The sequence below is a fragment of the Apostichopus japonicus genome, chromosome 17 (assembly GCF_037975245.1).
Source record: "Apostichopus japonicus isolate 1M-3 chromosome 17, ASM3797524v1, whole genome shotgun sequence".
NCBI classification, from domain to species: Eukaryota; Metazoa; Echinodermata; class Holothuroidea; order Aspidochirotida; family Stichopodidae; genus Apostichopus; species Apostichopus japonicus.
In genome coordinates this window covers 22,699,940-22,720,370 of record NC_092577.1, presented here as the reverse complement: position 1 = coordinate 22,720,370, position 20,431 = coordinate 22,699,940, and the positions used below count along the sequence as shown (strand labels likewise).

Sequence of the window (20,431 nt, the reverse complement as noted above, 5' to 3'; positions counted from 1 at the left end):
AAATCGCTTTCCTTGTGGCAAGACAGTGTTCTAATTAGAAAAAGAAAGGCCTACGGCACCCAGTATTCCCAGGCGGTCACCCATCCAAGTACTGACTGCGCTCTACGTTGCTTGACTTCGGTGATCGGACGAGAACCGGTATAGTCAACGTGATATGGCCGTAGACATAAGAAGAGGTCAATGTAGGCCATTTCACTTTCTCATCGTCGTGGCAACATAGTGTTATCAATTGGGAAAATAAAAGCCTACGGCACCCAGCTCTGACTGCGCTCTACGTTGCTTGACTTCGGTGATCGGACGAGAACCGGTATCGTCAACGTGATATGGCCGTAGACATAACAAGAGGTCAATGTAGGCCATTTCACTTTCTCATCGTCGTGGCAACATAGTGTTATCAATTAGGAAAATAAAAGCCTACGGCACCCAGTATTCCCAGGCGGTCACCCATCCAAGTACTGACTGCGCTCTACGTTGCTTGACTTCGGTGATCGGACGAGCACCGGTATCGTCAACGTGATGTGGCCGTAGACATTACAAGAGGTGAAATGCAGACTACTTGTGTGGTAGGTTATGATGAGTTGATTTAATATATATATTATACATGAATGGATTTAATATATATTATGTTAATCTATATTTTACATATATATGTATAAAATTCTAATACATAAAAACAAAGTAGTTATTTATAAATATATTCGATTTTCAAATCGCTTTCCTTGTGGCAAGACAATGTAGGCCATTTCAATTTCTCATCGTCGTGGCAACATAGTGTTATCAATTGGGAAAATAAAAGCCTACGGCACCCAGTACTGACTGCGCTCTACGTTGCTTGACTTCGGTGATCGGACGAGAACCGGTATCGTCAAAGTGATGTGGCCGTAGACATAACAAGAGGTGAAATGCAGACTACTTGTGTGGTAGGTTATGATGAGTTGATTTAATATATATATTATACATGAATGGATTTAATATATATTATGTTAATCTATATTTTACATATATATGTATAAAATTCTAATACATAAAAACAAAGTAGTTATTTATAAATATATTCGATTTTCAAATCGCTTTCCTTGTGACAAGAGGTCAATGTAGGCCATTTCAATTTCTCATCGTCGTGGCAATATAGTGTTATCAATTAGGAAAATAAAAGCCTACGGCACCCAGTATTCCCAGGCGGTCACCCATCCAAGTACTGACTGCGCTCTACGTTGCTTGACTTCGGTGATCGGACGAGAACCGGTATAGTCAACGTGATATGGCCGTAGACATAACAAGAGGTCAATGTAGGCCATTTCAATTTTTCATCGTCGTGGCAACATAGTGTTATCAATTAGGAAAATAAAAGCCTACGGCACCCAGTATTCCCAGGGGGTCACCCATCCAAGTACTGACTGCGCTCTACGTTGCTTGACTTCGGTGATCGGACGAGAACCGGTATAGTCAACGTGATATGGCCGTAGACATAACAAGAGGTCAATGTAGGCCATTTCAATTTCTCATCGTCGTGGCAACATAGTGTTATCAATTATGAAAATAAAAGCCTACGACACCCAGTATTCCCAGGCGGTCACCCATCCAAGTACTGACTGCGCTCTTCGTTGCTTGACTTCGGTGATCGGACGAGAACCGGTATAGTCAACGTGATATGGCCGTAGACATAACAAGAGGTCAATGTAGGCCATTTCAATTTTTCATCGTCGTGGCAACATAGTGTTATCAATTAGGAAAATAAAAGCCTACGGCACCCAGTATTCCCAGGCGGTCACCCACCTTAGTACTGACTGCGCTCTACGTTGCTTGACTTCGGTGATCGGACGAGAACCGGTATATTGAACGTGATGTGGCCGTAGACATTACAAGAGGTGAAATGCAGGCTAGTTGTTTGGTAGGTTATGATGAGTGGATTTAATGTATATATTATACATGAATGTATTTAATATATATTAAGTTAATCTATATTTCACATATATATGTATTAAATTCTAATATATAAAAACAATCGAGTTATTTATTAATATATTCGATTTTCAAATCGCTTTCCTTGTGGCAAGACAGTGTTCTAATTAGGAAAAGGAAGGCCTACGGCACCCAGTATTCCCAGGCGGTCACCCATCCAAGTACTGACTGCGCTCTACGTTGCTTGACTTCGGTGATCGGACGAGAACCGGTATAGTCAACGTGATATGGCCGTAGACACAACAAGAGGTCAATGTAGGCCATTTCAATTTCTCATCGTCGTGGCAACATAGTGTTATCAATTAGGAAAATAACAGCCTACGACACCCAGTATTCCCAGGCGGTCACCCATCCAAGTACTGACTGCGCTCTACGTTGCTTGACTTCGGTGATCGGACGAGAACCGGTATAGTCAACGTGATATGGCCGTAGACATAACAAGAGGTCAATGTAGGCCATTTCAATTTTTCATCGTCGTGGCAACATAGTGTTATCAATTAGGAAAATAAAAGCCTACGGCACCCAGTATTCCCAGGCGGTCACCCATCCAAGTACTGACTGCGCTCTACGTTGCTTGACTTCGGTGATCGGACGAGAACCGGTATAGTCAACGTGATATGGCCGTAGACATAAGAAGAGGTCAATGGAGGCCATTTCAATTTCTCATCGTCGTGGCAACATAGTGTTATCAATTGTGAAAATAAAAGCCTACGGCACCCAGTATTCCCAGGCGGTCACTCACCTTAGTACTGACTGCGCTCTACGTTGCTTGACTTACCTGATCGGACGAGAACCGGTATATTGAACGTGATGTGGCCGTAGACATTACAAGAGGTGAAATGCAGGCTAGTTGTTTGGTAGGTTATGATGAGTGGATTTAATGTATATATTATACATGAATGTATTTAATATATATTAAGTTAATCTATATTTCACATATATATGTATTAAATTCTAATATATAAAAACAATCGAGTTATTATTAATATATTCGATTTTCAAATCGCTTTCCTTGTGGCAAGACAGTGTTCTAATTAGAAAAAGAAAGGCCTACGGCACCCAGTATTCCCAGGCGGTCACCCATCCAAGTACTGACTGCGCTCTACGTTGCTTGGCTTCGGTGATCGGACGAGAACCGGTATAGTCAACGTGATATGGCCGTAGACATAACAAGAGGTCAATGTAGGCCATTTCACTTTCTCATCGTCGTGGCAACATAGTGTTATCAATTGGGAAAATAAAAGCCTACGGCACCCAGTACTGACTGCGCTCTACGTTGCTTGACTTCGGTGATCGGACGAGAACCGGTATCGTCAACGTGATATGGCCGTAGACATAACAAGAGGTCAATGTAGGCCATTTCAATTTCTCATCGTCGTGGCAACATAGTGTTATCAATTAGGAAAATAAAAGCCTACGGCACCCAGTACTGACTGCGCTCTACGTTGCTTGACTTCGGTGATCGGACGAGAACCGGTATCGTCAACGTGATATGGCCGTAGACATAACAAGAGGTCAATGTAGGCCATTTCAATTTCTCATCGTCGTGGCAACATAGTGTTATCAATTAGGAAAATAAAAGCCTACGGCACCCAGTATTCCCAGGCGGTCACCCATCCAAGTACTGACTGCGCTCTACGTTGCTTGACTTCGGTGATCGGACGAGAACCGGTATATTGAACGTGATGTGGCCGTAGACATTACAAGAGGTGAAATGCAGACTACTTGTGTGGTTGGTTATGGTGAGTTGATTTAATATATATATTATACATGAATGGATTGAATATATATTATGTTAATCTATATTTTACATATATATGTATAAAATTCTAATACATAAAAACAAAGTACTTATTTATGAATATATTCGATTTTTTTTTGGATGGGTGACCGCCTGGGAATACTGGGTGCCGTAGGCCTTCCTTTTCCTAATTAGAACACTGTCTTGCCACAAGGAAAGCGATTTGAAAATCGAATATATTAATAAATAACTCGATTGTTTTTATATATTAGAATTTAATACATATATATGTGAAATATAGATTAACTTAATATATATTAAATACATTCATGTATAATATATATATTAAATCCACTCATCATAACCTACCAAACAACTAGCCTGCATTTCACCTCTTGTAATGTCTACGGCCACATCACGTTCAATATACCGGTTCTCGTCCGCTCACCGAAGTCAAGCAACGTAGAGCGCAGTCAGTACTTGGATGGATGACCGCCTGGGAATACTGGGTGTCGTAGGCTGTTATTTTCATAATTGATAACACTATGTTGCCACGACGATGAGAAATTGAAATGGCCTACATTGTCTTGCCACAAGGAAAGCGATTTGAAAATCGAATATATTAATAAATAACTACTTTGTTTCTATGTATTAGAATTTGATACATATATATGTAAAATATAGATTAACATAATATATATTAAATGCATTAATGTATAATATATATATTAAATCCACTCATCATAACCTACCAAACAACTAGCCTGCATTTCACCTCTTGTAATGTCTACGGCCACATCACGTTCAATATACCGGTTCTCGTCCGATCACCGAAGTCAAGCAATGTAGAGCGCAGTCAGTACTAAGGTGGGTGACCGCCTGGGAATACTGGGTGCCGTAGGCTTTTATTTTCCCAATTGATAACACTATGTTGCCACGACGATGAGAAATTGAAATGGCCTACATTCTTATGTCTACGAACATATAACGTTGACTATACCGGTTCTCGTCCGATCACCGTATTCAAGCAACGTAGAGCGCAGTCAGTACTTGGATGGGCGACCGCCTGGGAATACTGGGTGCCGTAGGTCTTCCTTTTCCTAATTAGAACACTGTCTTGCCACAAGGAAAGCGATTTGAAAATCGAATATATTAATAAATAACTCGTTTGCTTTTATATATTATAATTTTATACATATATATGTAAAATATAGATTAACATAATATATATTAAATCCATTCATGTATAATATATATATTAAGTGCACTCATCATAACCTACCAAACAAGTAGCCTACATTTCACCTCTTAGAATGTCTACGACCATATCACGTTCAATATACCGGTTCTCGTCGTTCTCGTGTTTGTTTGTATTTTTCACCCCTTTCATTCCGTCCTTTTTCGGAATCGTGGCCATCGGCTGTGTTTGTGATAAGCGGACATTTTAGTTGTTCTATTTATGATTTTTGGTGAAAAATTTGTGTTTTGACTGCATTTTTCGTGTCACTCCGCTGCGTCTCCGACGCACGCGGTCTTCACCTCAACGAGCATGGATTCCGCGAAATCCACTACCGCTGTTCAAAGCAGCACACAGAAACGCTGTGCGGTTATGAAAAACAACAGTGTACGTATCACCGATAATAAATTTGAAGCCCGTGATGTCCTTCGCGCGCTATCTGATGACATTGGAAAAGAAAACATTCCCGGTTGTTTGAATTCCAACGGGCAATGGATCGTAATACTTAAGGAAACAACAGATGTAGAGCTTCTACAGGAGACTGGCGTACTGATTGATGGTGTAGGATACGAGGTACGAGGGGTAACAAGGAACCTACTCACTGTCAGCTTGTTTGGGGTACCAGTTTTCATAGATGACAATGAACTGTCAGATAAGCTTAGAGAATTTGGGTGCATACTCAAGAGCGCATGGACCCACAAAACCTGTGAGGACTTTCCCAATGTAGAGAACGGGATAAGATATATTAGGTTAGAACTCCCGTCCAACGCAAAGAGCCTTCCGTACTCCATTTTCATATCTGGAGTCCATCTTCGATTGAAGCATAACGGACAATCCCGGGTATGCAACATTTGCCTTAGCTCGGACCATATCATGAGAGAGTGTAAGCAATATACTTGTAAAGAATGCGGTATGCAGGGTCACAGCGAAAGTAAATGCCCGCGGGTGAAATGTTACAGGTGCCAGGAATTCGGGCACAAAAGCTTCGACTGCCCTACTACTCCCCCTACACCCAAAGAGGACAACAATACCTCAGAAATGGAATCAAATGATTCGGCCTGCACAGAACAAGATAATACAACAATCCAAGATATCCCACACAACCCCCAGCCACGTGAAACGATCGAAACAGACATACAGACCCCAACAGAAAACGAAAACAAACCAAGCCGAAAGATTAATAGTTCCCAACCGAAACCGAGAAATAATGAAACCACAGACCCAGCGCCACAGAACACAGAGAAAGAAGACAACTCAACCTCGCAGAAACGGAACCTCTCTAGTGATGACGATTGGACTGTCCAAACGAGGAAAATGAAAAACAACAAAAAGAAAGCTGACCCTACACCCAACCTAGCCAAAGCGCGTAATTTTCAACCTCGCCAGCCATCACTAGAACAGCATTAACAATGTATTTTTCACTCACCGTTACAATGTTTTTACTCGCCTGCCTAAATTGCAACGGACTGATCAATCAAGATCAAAGAAGAGGACTATTCTCTGACGTTGTTAAAAACAGATTTGACCTTGTTTTATTACCAGAAACCTTTTGGGACCAGTCAATTCACGACCAGGCCAAACTTGAATGGGATGGCGATATTTTATCTTCCTTCTATTCTCCCGCGAGACGAAGGGGAACGAGTTGCTTAATTAGGAAGGGTAGCGATATCGATGTACACCACTTCGAACCGGATATAAACGGTCGCTTTTTAAAATGAAGTATTACTGTGGATGGACAGTCTTTTACAGTTTTTAACATCTATATGCTCCAAACACGCCGAGCGAACGAAAACAATTCCTAGAAGATATTTCAGGAAAACTTCGCAACGTGCCCGAACCAATTATTCTAGCGGGAGACTTCAATACCGTTCTTAATACTTACGTGGATAAATAGCCAACAACACCTAACCCGGACTCTTCTCGAAAATCTCTGAAACTTATTATGTCGGAATACGAGCTTGTCGATATTTGGAGAGAGCGCCACCCTTCTTTAATCCAATTTACAAGGACATCCAGCAACCACAAAACCGCTTCCAGGATTGATAGATTTCTTTTAAAGAAACAGCTAGTTCGCTACGTGAAATCATGCTCTATATCTCGCTATCCCGATTCAGATCACGACATGGTTGAACTTAAACTTGACTTTACCCTTTTACCTAGGGGCCCCGGTGTATGGATTTTGAATAACTCCATACTTGAGGACACATCCTTCTGTTCGGAAATAAGAGATCTCATCGAGCGAGAAAAACAGAAGACTTGTTACGACAATAATTTCCTCCAGTGGTATGACGTTTTGAAAGATTCACTAAAAAGGACTGCAATGAAATTTACCAAGGTCAAAAGCAGACTCTCGCGTACACATCAAAGAAAACTAAGGAAAGAAATCAACCACGAAAGGGCGAAAGCGCCAAAATATCAAGACTACGACACTACAAGGCTACGGAATATAGAATTTCAGCTAGACGAGACGACCCGCGCAGATATCAGAGGAGCCGCGCTTAGATCGAGAATCAAGTGGTTCGGAGAAGGAGAACGTTCGTCCAAATTTTTCCTCAATTTGGAAAAATCGCGACAAAGCAAAAAAGTAATGGCGCCAGATTCTCACCGACGAGGGCGCGATCATTAACGATCAAGACGATATTATCCACGAACAGGCCAGATTTTAGAAAACGCTTTACACCGCAGAACCGTCAGTGAGTATGCAGAGGGAAGTATTACTTAGGCAGCTTTCTAAAACGTTGTCCGAACCTGATTCTCAGTCATGTGAGGGGGACATTTCGGCTACAGAACTCCAAAAGTCAATTTTTGACATGGAGTCGAGTAAAAGCCCTGGTTTAGACGGACTCACTGTTCAGTTTTATAAACAATTTTGGGATGTATTGGGGAGATTTTTCTGAAACTCACGAAAGAAATTTATAAAACAAATGAAATGTCTAATTCAATGAAAACAGGTCTAATTACTTTCATACCCAAGAGAGGGGATTTGAGAAAACTTAAGAATTGGAGGCCGATTAGTCTTTTCAACACGGACTATAAAATAATCACAAAGGCTCTGGCCAATAGAATCTCTAGGGTGATCAATTGCCTTGTCTCTAGTGACCAGACCTGTTGTGTTCCCGGCAGAGATATTGCCGACAATGTTCTGGCTATGAGAAATATTATTAATTATGTCAACGAAAACAAACAAGAGGCCTATGTTCTTAAAATTGATCAATTAAAAGCCTTCGATCGAGTAAACCATGAATATCTTATTAATGTTTTACAAAGGATGGGTTTCGGTACTAATTTCATTAACTGGGTTAAAATCCTTTACAACGATATTCAAGGTTGTATTAAACACAATGGCTATATTTCAGATACTTTTCATATTCAGAGAGGGGTTCGCCAGGGTTGTCCAATTTCTGCTATTTTATATGTACTATCTGCTGAACCATTTCATGACGCTATTTACAAAAGTAAGAGTATAATTGGTATTGATTTTATGCATCATGAAGCTAAAATATTTCAACATGCAGATGATACCACTTTCTTTCTGTCTGATACTTCTAGTGTTAAGTCCGTACAAAATGTTATTAACCTGTACGAGGGCGCCTCTGGCTCTAAGTGTAATGTAGAGAAAACCGAGTTACTAGTGCTCGGAAAGGGCAAAGTACGAAAAGACGAGTTCAATTTTCCGATAAGGAACGATTTTATACAAGTGCTTGGTGTTTGTGTCGGCAATGATAAGGATGCTCTTGAAAGAGAAAACTGGAAAACCAAGACTGCCTCTTGTTGCAATCTTCTCAAGAGGTGGAAAGGGCGGAACCTCTCCTTTAAAGGTAGAGCTCTTGTTGTAAATTCTCTAGTTGTCTCAAGACTGACATATCTTGCTACTATTATTCCGGTCCCTAAATGGGTAGGAGACTCTTTGAAAGAAAGTGTTATCGAATTTATGTGGGGAGGTGAGAAACCTGGCATATCCTACAATGTTCTTCTTCAACCTGTAGACAAAGGTGGCCTTAACCTTTGTGACATTTTTCGGAAAAGAGACGCTTTACGTATGAAGTACATCTGTAAACTACTTAGTATCAACAGTATCAATCCGATGTTGAAAAATTTAATGCTCTATTTTCTGAATCATTATGAATATATGAAACTAGGTTTACACGTATTTCGTATTTGACCTCATAGCAATTCTATGAGAAAACTTTGACCGTATTATTATGAGTTGTTGAGTGCCTGGAAAAAGCTAACGTATCAAAAGTTATGCCCTCCAGTGAACAAGGATGAAATTCTTATGCAACCGCTGTTCCATAATCCATTTATTGTTAATGAACCTGACGAAACCCTCTTTATCAGAGATTTCATTGAAGGTGGTATTATTTTTGTAGGCGATCTTATGTACGAAATGATCCCAAGACGGCTTCCCGCGGAGGGTATCCATGAAGCCATTACTATGGCCAACCCAAATTGTAAACTTAATATTGATGACGTACATGATTACGTCACATCTATTTTGAAGGCTTTCCCAAAAGATTGGCTTGAACAAATCTATTCGGGCGATAAAACGGTTAGTCAAAATGACAATGAGTCACTTTCACTCACTCTCTCTTGTGGTGATACCACGCTAGATGCGTCCACCGTTAGTGTCAGGAATGCAACTGATCTCCTAAGGGAGGCCGTCTCTACAATTCCAAAAGGCGAAATCCACTGGAAACACGTTTTTAACGATATCTCTTTTGAACATAGGTGGACCATTACCAACAAAGGTCTAAAAGCTTTTCACGATAGTGACCTCGATTTCCGTCTTCTTGATAATATTTTATTCTGTAACGATAAGTTGTATCTTTTTAAGCTAGTTGACTCTCCTTTATGTAAGAACCATAATGAAACTGTCTTGCATCTTTTTGTCCATTGCAAAACCGTAAATCTTCTCTGGAGAGGTATAATCAAGAAGCTTCAGAAAATCTGTAAAATCAACAACAATGATAAATGGAGGCAAATAACTCTCTTAGGTATGGATCTCAATCATAGGAGGCATGAGACAATTTCGATTGATTTTATTCTAAACACTTTCCAAAAAGTTGTTTGGACCACTCGTCTTAGCCTCCTGAACGGGGAAAAACACATTAATATTCAAAACTTCTTTCATTATTCACTACGAAAGAAAATCGATTTCTTATTCGACTATTTTGTAAAGAAAAAAGAAATTTCTACATTTTGGGAGTTCTTTACTCAAGGTGACGTCATTCTCAATCCTCTTGAAGATGGCTCCTACGAGTACAAGTTTGACACTTAATTTTCTCTTGCCTTCCCCATTCTAGGATTACTCCTTTATCGTTGTGCATGATTGTATTGATAGTGTTGTATTATTGTTATAGTTTTATATATATTCTCTTTCTTTATTTCATGTAACCATGTTAATATCTGTACATTCAATCGGAGAACCAGTGGGTTCTTCCGTCAATAAAAAAAAAACACCCCCCCCCCCAAAAAAACCCGGTTCTCGTCCGATCACCGAAGTCAAGCAACGTAGAGCGCAGTCAGTACTTGGATGGGTGACCGCCTGGGAATACTGGGTGCAGTAGGCTTTTATTTTCCTAATTGATAACACTATGTTGCCACGACGATGAAAAATTGAAATGGCCTACATTGACCTTTTCTTATGTCTACGGCCATATCACGTTGACTATACCGGTTCTCGTCCGCTGTCAACTGATGTCGTGCTATCAACTGCTGTCGTGGCGCGGTTGGCTGTGCTCTTTGTTAGCTGTTTTCTTTGTTCCTTTTTTTCGAACTTTCTTGTTCCACTTTTTCTTCAACCTACAACATCCAAGTTCTTGGATGATAGCGGTTTTTTTGTTACTGTTTCAATTTGGTCCGTTAAACTATAGGAGTTTTGTAGGTCATTTTTTAAGTCGCCAAGGCGACGAAGGCCGCCAAGGCGTGTGCTAGTGCGAACATGGGTTCCGCGAAACCATCAATACAACGTTTGAAAACTAACAGTGTTAGGGTATTTGACAATGGACATAGCTATGGAGACGTACTGAAATCGATATCCGAGGATCTTGGGAATAATAGAATTGTGGGATGTGTTAAGACGTCAGGGCACTGGATTGTGACATTGAAGAATGAATCTGATGCGGAACTTATCCAGGAAACCGGCCTTAATATTAAAGGCGACCATTGTAGTGTTACCGGAGTGGAAAAATTTATACTAACGGTGAGTCTTTTTGGGGTACCCTGTTACATTTCTGACGAAGAACTTTCGGCTAAGTTAGAGGAATACGGATGCTCAATTAAATCCAAATGGACGCGAAAATACTATTCCGACTATCCAGACGTGGAAAACGGTATTCGATTCGTAAGAGTACAGTTGCCAAATAATGCCAAAAGCCTACCCTACGCAATTACGATTGCTGGTGTACATCTAAGACTTAAACACAACAGCCAATCTAAAGTCTGTAACAACTGCTTGAGCGACACCCATGTCATGAAAGAATGTCCCCAGTACGTATGTAGAGAATGTAATAACCAGGGCCACACGGAGAGCCGTTGCCCTAGGGTAAAGTGCTTTAGATGCCAAAACTTTGGTCATAAAAGTTTCCTATGCACGGAGCAACCACCTGAGGAAGATAACGATGTCGAACCAGAGAAGCCTTCAGACAATGGTGAGATGGACACAGAACCTTCTAACGTCAGAACCTCCTGAACCTTCTAACGTCACTGAGAGCGCCAAGAAGGAAACAGTACCCGGGGGCCCACCAGCTCAACCCACAGTGCAACCTCCTGACACGGTAGATCAAGCCAATCGGAACAAGGACCAAATTGAGGTGACCCAAATGCGACATGAAAATGACACCGACGCTGCCGCACCTGGTTCAATTACTGATACAAAACTTGAACGAAATTCGACAAAAAGTAAATCTACTGTGATATTAGGCAATGCTAAAGGTAAAGAAAAATCGAGAAGCCAGCCCTCATCGGTCAAGCCCCAATCGCAGCCATGTACCAACATTAACAAGGGAATCGAAACAGGAGGCTTAAAGAGAGCTGTCTCCAGCGATGACGATTGGAACATACACCTTTCCCGAAAGAACAGAGCAGTACAAAAGAAGAAAATAGCCACGTCGAAATTACATACTGCAAGGAACTTTAGCCCCAAAGCACCAAATTCAACAAGCTAACTATAATAACACTAAACTGTAATGGGTTGAGAAACGGCGAAAAGAGGAGGGAACTTTTCAATATGTTAAACAAGAAACGATACGACATTGTTATTCTACAGGAATGATGATCAATGCCACCAAGACGCCCAGCATGAATGGGGTGGTGAAGTTTTTTCTTCCCTTTATGCAAAGGACAAAAGGAGAGGGGTGTCGTGTTTAATTCCACGCGATGCAGACATTGATACTATCAAACATAGAATCGACGATGAGGGAAGGGTTGTAATGTTGGATGTCACTATGGATCAGCGACCACTTACTATTATCGGAGTTTATGCAACATAATTTCGGAAAGGAAACAATTCTACCTTGACCTGAACCACTATCTTAATCTGACTCAAAATCCGATAATTCTAACCGGAGATTTTAATAACGTTTTAAACGTTTACAAAGACAGATACCCACCGAAAACGCATTCAGATAGCTCGAGAAAACCGTTAAAAGATATAATGCTCAATTTTGACCTTATAGATATTTGGCGATATCGAAACCCAAACAAAATCGAGTTTACATGGACCAGAAACACCGTAGACGGGTCCTTTTCATCGAGAATAGATCGGTTTCTTATCTCCAAAAGCCTTGCCTACAATGTTAATGTAAGCCAACACATAACATACCCCCGGTCGGATCATAATAAATTAATGTTACGCCAGGATTTTGAAAATCTACCTCGGGGACCAGGCTATTGGATTTTTAACAATTCTCTCCTACTGGACGACGAGTACTGTGAGGGTATTAGAGAACTTATACAAAATTCCAAAAACGACAGCCACTACGAAACTGATTTATACACCTGGTACGACAATCTAAAACATTCGATACAGTCAACAACTATCAAATACTCTAAGAGGAAGCAAAAAAAGCAACGCCGGCTCAAAACGAAATTAGTAAAACAATTCAACTATGAAAGAGTGAAGGCTCAGAAATTCCCTGACTATGATATTACTTTGTTGAAGCGCCTTGAAAGCGAACTGAATGAGATTGAACTTGACGAACTGAAAGGAATTTCACTCAGAGCCAAACTACAGTGGTACGAAAACGGCGAAAAATCAACAAAGTTTTTTCTCAATCTGGAGAAAAGTAGACAAAAACGAAAAGTCATGAGACAACTGACAACCGAGAATGGATATGTTCTTACAGAACAAGAGGACATTATCACCGAACAGGTTAATTTCTATAAGGAACTATATACTGATCACCCAATAGACGACAAATCAAAAACTTAACTACTCGAGAATATTTCCAGAACACTGTCCTCCCCTTCGGCAGATCTATGCGACGAACATCTCTCAGTTGCCGAACTTAAGGCTGCTCTCGATTCAATGGAGAACAACAAAAGCCCAGGACTCGATGGCCTAACCGTCCAGTTTTTCAAAACATTCTGGTATGATCTTATTAACATTTTAGAGAAACTTATCACCGAAATTTTCAATTGTAATATGCTTTGTGACTCTATGAAAACTGGAGTACTCACGTTGATTCCTAAGAAAGGTGACCTTAGTTATATCACTAATTGGAGGCCCATAAGTCTTCTCAACACCGACTACAAAATTATTAGTAAATTAGTAAATGTCAAAGGTTATCAGCGAACTCATCTCCGATGACCAGTCGTGCTGTATACCTAATAGGGACATATCTGAAAACGTCATTACTATGCAGAATATTATTAACTTTATCAACGATAACAACTCTAACGGCTTGATACTTAAGATTGATCAGTACAAGGCTTTTGATAGAGTTAATCACAGTTACCTCTTTAGTGTTATGGAAAAAATGGGTTTTGGTCCTCTATTACAAAAGTGGATTACAATCCTTTACAATGATATTTCCTGTTGTATTAAGCATAACGGGCACATCTCTAAATCATTCCCCGTCTCAAGAGGTGTCCGTGAAGGTTGCCCAATTTCTGCCATTTTATATGTGTTAAGCTGTGAACCCTTCCATGACGCTATTCAAAATTGCCCCTCCATTTCTGGGATCATTTATTGTGATATTGAGGCAAAAATTTTTCCAACATGCCGAGGACACTACATTTTTGGTTCCTTGCTTTAGCAAAAGGAACCTATGTAGTCAGGTTGGCGTGTGTGTGTGTGTGTGTGTGTGTGTGTCTGTGTGTGCATCTGTGACACTTGCTTGGGTACGCTCTATCTCAATAAGGGAAAGTTGGATTGAGGCGAAACTTGGACCATAGAGCCGCCATATGGAGAAGGTGTGCCCTATTGTTTTTGGTGCCCACAAAGGTCACCGAAGGTCAGTTATGGTCCAAAAACCAAAAACATTAAAACTGCAATAACTCCCAGTGCCTATGTGCTACAAGGTTGATATTTTGGGACAAGTTGTGAACTGATTAGGGGAACATTTTGAAACTTAACGGTCATGTGATCTGAGGTCACCAAAGGTCAATTAATGTTAAAAAACTAGTATTTTTGCGATAACTTGAGAACAAATTGTCCGTTAGGGTTGGGAGTTGCTTCAATGTTATCCAATTGTCAACCCGCATCTGGGTGACCCTTGACCTCAATTTGACCTCCGGTGACCTTTACGTGTTTTTGGGGATTTTTACAGTTTTGATGCTATTTTCAGATGTCAAAGGTACCTTCTGATCATAAATGTCAATAGGTTGACCCCGTTTGACCTTCGTGTGCGAAGTTATATGGGGTGAAAGTTTTTCGGTCGGAGTTAGGATGGTTGTACAGACTTTTCGTTTTGTTTTTTGGAATCAGGAGATTAAACTACATCTGAAACCAAGGTCAAAAGGTCAAAGGTCACATTAGTAAAAATGTGCTTATTTTGGGAGGAAACGAGCAAAAAAGGAAATGTTTGGTTTTGATGCTAGATTTGGATATCAAAGGTACCTTCCGATCAAAAATGTCAATTGGTTGACACCTGTGAGACCTTCGTGTGCGAAGTTATACGAGGTCAAAGTTAATTTTCAGACATTTAATGCAACAACTCCCAGTGCCAAGGTGTGACATGGTTGATATTTTTGGACAAGTTGTAAATGGTATAAGGAAATATTTTCAAACTTAACAGTCATGTGATTCGAGGTCACCAAAGGTCAATTAATGATAAAAACTAGTATTTTGGGGGCAGAAAATGGGCAAAGAAAAAATGTTTGAATTTGTATAGTTTGATGCTCTAATTTAGGTCTCATCAATCAAAAATGTCAATAAGGTGACCCAAGGTGACCTTTGTGTGTTAAGTTATATGAGGTCAAAGTTAATTTTCAGACATTTAGTATAATAACTCCCAGTGCCAAGGTGTTACACAGTTGATATTTTGAGACAAGTAGCAAATGGTATAGGGGAATATTTTCAAACCTAACATTTATGTAATCCGAGGTCACCATAGGTCAATTAATGTTAAAAAACTAGTATTTTTGCGATAACTTGAGAACAAATTGTCCGTTAGGGTTGGGAGTTGCTTCAATGTAATCCAATTGTCGACCCGCATCTGGGTGACCCTTGACCTCAATTTGACCTCCGGTGACCTTTAAGTGTTTTGGGGATTTTTACAGTTTCGATGCTATTTTCAGATGTCAAAGGTACCTTCTGATCATAAACGTCAATAGGTTGACCCCCGTGTGACCTTCGTGTGTGAAGTTATATGGGGTCAAAGTTTTTTGGTCGGAGTTAGGATGGCTGTACAGACTTGTCGTGTTGTTTTTTGGAATCAGGAGGTCAAACTACATCTGAAACCAAGGTCAAAAGGTCAAAGGTCACATTAGGAAAAATGTGCTTATTTTGGGAGGAAACGAGCAAAAAAGGAAATGTTTGGTTTTGATGCTAGATTTGGATATCAAAGGTACCTTCCGATCAAAAATGTCAATTGGTTGACACCTGTGAGACCTTCGTGTGCGAAGTTATACAAGGTCAAAGTTAATTTTCAGACATTTAATGCAACAACTCCCAGTGCCAAGGTGTGACATGGTTGATATTTTTGGACAAGTTGTAAATGGTATAAGGAAATATTTTCAAACTTAACAGTCATGTGATTCGAGGTCACCAAAGGTCAATTAATGATAAAAAACTAGTATTTTGGGGGCAGAAAATGGGCAAAGAAAAAATGTTTGAATTTGTATAGTTTGATGCTCTAATTTAGGTCTCATCAATCAAAAATGTCAATAAGGTGACCCAAGGTGACCTTTGTGTGTTAAGTTATATGAGGTCAAAGTTAATTTTCAGACATTTAGTATAATAACTCCCAGTGCCAAGGTGTTACACAGTTGATATTTTGAGACAAGTAGCAAATGGTATAGGGGAATATTTTCAAACCTAACATTTATGTAATCCGAGGTCACCATAGGTCAATTAATGTTAAAAAACTAGTATTTTTGCGATAACTTGAGAACAAATTGTCCGTTAGGGTTGGGAGTAGTGTTTACACGGGTCCAAAAATCGGGAACCGGGTACCCGAGGGCCGTTACCCGTCGGGTATCCGGGTACCCGGAAAAATTTTGTTTACCCTCGTGTATCACGATTTTCAAGAAATTACATATTGGATGCTGTAATAAATGCATTATATTCTCTACTGACAATGTTTTCATGTTCAAATACGTAGGTGTAAGATGAGGTATAAAACCTCCCTCAATAGTTTTTATTTGCTTCTGTTTCTTTCATTAACTTGTTAATAAATTAATTATTTAATTATAATTAGCATTACTACTAACATCGCACTGCCGCCGCTGCTTATGCTAGCTCGTGCACGTCTATTGGATCAAACCATATAAATATCCAATTTAGCTCTTAAACAGTTTTTAATACTACTACTATCTACTATGCAGGCCCAGGGTTCGCATTAGCCGCGAGATTGCGCGATTCGCGCAATTTGATCACATTTGGAATAAACGATTAGTAAAAAGCCACTTCCGATTACTATTTTTTAGTTATCTATAATCCATAAACATCGCGTAAAATTCCTTGTCAGCCTTTCCTTCTTTGAAATAAACGAATGAATAAATAATAATTTCTTCCACATGGTAGCCTAACACCACAATAAGTCAATGAGAAATCAAGCTAAGCCTAACCATCTCTTTATTTGCTGGAGTTGTGACGCAGTTATAAGACATCCATGGAATACTTTCGTGATTGCTGTTACGTTCGACCACATGGTTGACTAACACCACACTAAGTCAATGGGGGTAGTTTAGCCTAGCCATCTGTTTATTAGCTGAAATTGTGACGCAGTTATAAGATATCTATGGAAAGCTTTCGTTATTGCTGTTATCTTCGAACACATGGTAGCCTAACAACACACTAAGTCAATGGGAAATCAGCCTAACCATCGGTTTGCAATTTTTTTTTTTAAACAATCACACTTTACGTATGATTCGGGTAATAAATTAGGAACCGTTTAGTATCGCGTAGAGCGGGCCCCTTCGTTATTGCTGTTATCTTCGACCACATTGTAGCCTAACACCACACTAAGACAATGGGAAATCTGCCTAACCGTCGGTTGCCATTTTTTTTTTTTTTTAAATCACACTTTGCTTAGGATTCGGGTAATAAATTAGGAACCGTTTAGTATCGCGTAGAGCGGGCCCCTTCGTTATTGCTGTTATCTTCGACCACATTGTAGCCTAACACCACACTAAGACAATGGGAAATCTGCCTAACCGTCGGTTGCCATTTTTTTTTTTTTTTAAATCACACTTTGCTTAGGATTCGGGTAATAAATTAGGAACCGGGTAGTATCACGTCGGGCGGGTACCCGGGTACCCGGGTAACCCGTGCAAACACTAGTTGGGAGTTGCTTCAATGTAATCCAATTGTCGACCCGCATCTGGGTGACCCTTGACCTCAATTTGACCTCCGGTGACCTTTAAGTGTTTTGGGGATTTTTACAGTTTCGATGCTATTTTCAGATGTCAAAGGTACCTTCTGATCATAAACGTCAATAGGTTGACCCCCGTGTGACCTTCGTGTGTGAAGTTATATGGGGTCAAAGTTTTTTGGTCGGAGTTAGGATGGCTGTACAGACTTGTCGTGTTGTTTTTTGGAATCAGGAGGTCAAACTACATCTGAAACCAAGGTCAAAGGTCAAAGGTCACATTAGGAAAAATGTGCTTATTTTTGGAGAAAACGTGTGAAAAAGAAAATGTTTGGTTTTGATGCTAGATTTGGATATCAAAGGTACCTTCCGATCAAAAATGTCAATGGGTTGACACCCAGGGGAGCTTTGTATGCGAAGTTATACAAGGTCAAAGTTAATTTTCAGACATTGAATGCAATAGATCCCAGTGCCAAGGTGTTACACAGTTGATATTTTTGGACAAGTTGCAAATGGTATAGGGGAATATTTTCAAACTTAACGGTCATGTGATCCGAGGTCACCAAAGGTCAATTAATGTTAAAAAACAAGTATTTTAGGGGGAGAAAATGGGCAAAGAATAAAAAGTTTGAATTTTTATAGTTTTCATGCTTTATTCACGTCTCACCGGTCAAAAATGTCAATGGCTTGACCCTAGGTGACCTTAGTGTGTTAAGTTATAAGAGGTCAGAGTTAATTTTCAGACATTTAGTACAATAACTCCCAGTGCCAAGGTGTTACACAGTTGGTTATTTTTGGACAAGTTGCAAATGGTATAGGGGAATATTTTCAAACATAACGGTCATGTGATCTGAGGTCACCAAAGGTCAATTAATGATAAAAAACTAGTATTTTTGCAATATCTTGAGAACGACTTGTCTGTTAGGGTTGGGAGTTGCTTTAATGCAATCCAATTGTCGATCTGCATCTGGGTGACCCTTGACCTCAATTTGACCTCTGGTGACCTTTAAGTGTTTTGGAGATTTTTACAGTTTCAATTCTATTTTCAGATGTTAAAGGTACCTTCTGATCATAAATGTCAATAGGTTGACCTCGTGTGACCTTCGAGTGCGAAGCTATACGAGGTCAAAGTTAATTTTCAGACATTTAATGCAATAGATCCCAGTGCCAAGGTGTGACAAGGTTGATATTTTGGGACAAGTTGCAAATGGTATAGGGGAATATTTTCAAACTTAACGGTCATGTGATCAGAGTCACCAAAGGTCAATTAATGTTAAAAAACTAGTATTTTGGGGTAGAAAATGGGCAAAGTATAACAAGTTTGAATTTTTATAGTTTTGATGCTATATTGACGTCTCACCGATCAAAAATGTCAATGGCTTGACCCTAGGTGACCTTTGTATGTGTTGTAAGAGGTCAAAGTTAATTTTCAGACATTTAGTACAATAACTCCCAGTGCCAAGGTGGGACACGGTCGATATTTTGGGACAAGTTGCAAATGGTATAGGGAAATATTTTCAAAGTTAATGGTCATGTGATCCGAGGTCACCTAAGGTCAATTAATGTTAAAAAATAGTATTTTGGGGAGAGAAAATGGGGAAAGAAAAAAATGTTTGAATTTGTATAGTTTTCATGCTCACTGATTGAAAATGTCAATGGATTGACCCCAGGTGACTTTTGTGTGTGAAGTTATACGAGGTCATAGTTAATTTTCAGACATTTAATGCAATAACTCCCAGTGCCAAGGGGTGACAGGGTACTGCTGACATCACTCAAGATCCTTCTCCATGGAAATAGTGAGATACAGTGGTGGCACAACAGTTGAAGGAGACAATTTATCCCCTCAGATTTTTTCCTAGCTGCTTGAACCCCCCACTCAGATCTGGTACTCATTCAAAATTTCTCATATCATGTTTAAAATTGCAATTTTTTCAGAGGTTAGGTATATCCTTTCCATTTCCACTTAATAATATATAGGCATTATTATACAACTCCTCCGAAATAGCATTTGCGCTACTGTAAACACACATGGTACTGCTGACATGACTCAACATTCTTCTCTATGGCAATAGTGAGATACAGTGGTGGCACTACAAGGGGGAGGGAAGGGTCATTTGTTCCTTCAGATTATTTTCTCTTTTGTACTTGAGAGTTCAAGGAGCAGTCTCCACTTCAGATTATTATCAGCAGTGATGAGTGATAGAATGCATGCATGGATGGACCTTAAGGTTGGGAGTTATGCTATTGTAATCCAATAGTTGACCCACATCTTGGTGACTTTTGACTTGTATCAGCTACATACACTACTGTAACATACTACTGATAATATATCAACTAAATGCTGATATTGATTGTACTGACACAGAAACACTGATATACATTAGTTTTATGAATGTTTTCATCAATTTTGTGCTCATCAGATCACCTACAGTAAATATATGAACATTAACTTTATAGTGAAATTATGAATTTGATACATGTTATCAATCTGCAAATAACCACAGACAAGGTCAAAAT

The 20,431-nt window shown here is 39.7% G+C and overlaps 9 non-coding genes and 6 pseudogenes across 9 annotated transcripts; 3 read left to right on the top strand and 12 right to left on the bottom strand.

Annotated features, from left to right (window-relative positions):
• Positions 1-47: 47 nt before the first annotated feature.
• Positions 48-166, bottom strand: LOC139957387 (5S ribosomal RNA). The gene has a single exon (XR_011789478.1). It is a non-coding gene; the product is annotated as a 5S ribosomal RNA (ribosomal RNA).
• Positions 167-411: 245 nt separating this feature from the next.
• Positions 412-530, bottom strand: LOC139956867 (5S ribosomal RNA; annotated as a pseudogene).
• Positions 531-1,154: 624 nt separating this feature from the next.
• Positions 1,155-1,273, bottom strand: LOC139956571 (5S ribosomal RNA). Its single transcript, XR_011789389.1, has one exon. It is a non-coding gene; the product is annotated as a 5S ribosomal RNA (ribosomal RNA).
• A 76-nt stretch (positions 1,274-1,349) lies between these two features.
• On the bottom strand, positions 1,350-1,468 carry LOC139955014 (5S ribosomal RNA). The gene has a single exon (XR_011788268.1). It is a non-coding gene; the product is annotated as a 5S ribosomal RNA (ribosomal RNA).
• Positions 1,469-1,544: 76 nt separating this feature from the next.
• Positions 1,545-1,663, bottom strand: LOC139955646 (5S ribosomal RNA). The gene has a single exon (XR_011788880.1). It is a non-coding gene; the product is annotated as a 5S ribosomal RNA (ribosomal RNA).
• Positions 1,664-1,739: 76 nt separating this feature from the next.
• On the bottom strand, positions 1,740-1,858 carry LOC139956167 (5S ribosomal RNA; annotated as a pseudogene).
• Positions 1,859-2,082: 224 nt separating this feature from the next.
• Positions 2,083-2,201, bottom strand: LOC139957270 (5S ribosomal RNA). The gene has a single exon (XR_011789464.1). It is a non-coding gene; the product is annotated as a 5S ribosomal RNA (ribosomal RNA).
• Positions 2,202-2,277: 76 nt separating this feature from the next.
• LOC139955170 (5S ribosomal RNA) lies at positions 2,278-2,396 on the bottom strand. The gene has a single exon (XR_011788420.1). It is a non-coding gene; the product is annotated as a 5S ribosomal RNA (ribosomal RNA).
• A 76-nt stretch (positions 2,397-2,472) lies between these two features.
• Positions 2,473-2,591, bottom strand: LOC139956559 (5S ribosomal RNA). The gene has a single exon (XR_011789388.1). It is a non-coding gene; the product is annotated as a 5S ribosomal RNA (ribosomal RNA).
• Positions 2,592-2,667: 76 nt separating this feature from the next.
• On the bottom strand, positions 2,668-2,786 carry LOC139957767 (5S ribosomal RNA; annotated as a pseudogene).
• A 223-nt stretch (positions 2,787-3,009) lies between these two features.
• On the bottom strand, positions 3,010-3,128 carry LOC139955063 (5S ribosomal RNA). The gene has a single exon (XR_011788315.1). It is a non-coding gene; the product is annotated as a 5S ribosomal RNA (ribosomal RNA).
• Positions 3,129-3,542: 414 nt separating this feature from the next.
• LOC139955919 (5S ribosomal RNA) lies at positions 3,543-3,661 on the bottom strand. Its single transcript, XR_011789146.1, has one exon. It is a non-coding gene; the product is annotated as a 5S ribosomal RNA (ribosomal RNA).
• Positions 3,662-4,105: 444 nt separating this feature from the next.
• On the top strand, positions 4,106-4,224 carry LOC139957257 (5S ribosomal RNA; annotated as a pseudogene).
• A 264-nt stretch (positions 4,225-4,488) lies between these two features.
• On the top strand, positions 4,489-4,607 carry LOC139956765 (5S ribosomal RNA; annotated as a pseudogene).
• Positions 4,608-4,675: 68 nt separating this feature from the next.
• LOC139957472 (5S ribosomal RNA) lies at positions 4,676-4,794 on the top strand (annotated as a pseudogene).
• The last annotated feature ends 15,637 nt before the right edge of the window (positions 4,795-20,431 follow it).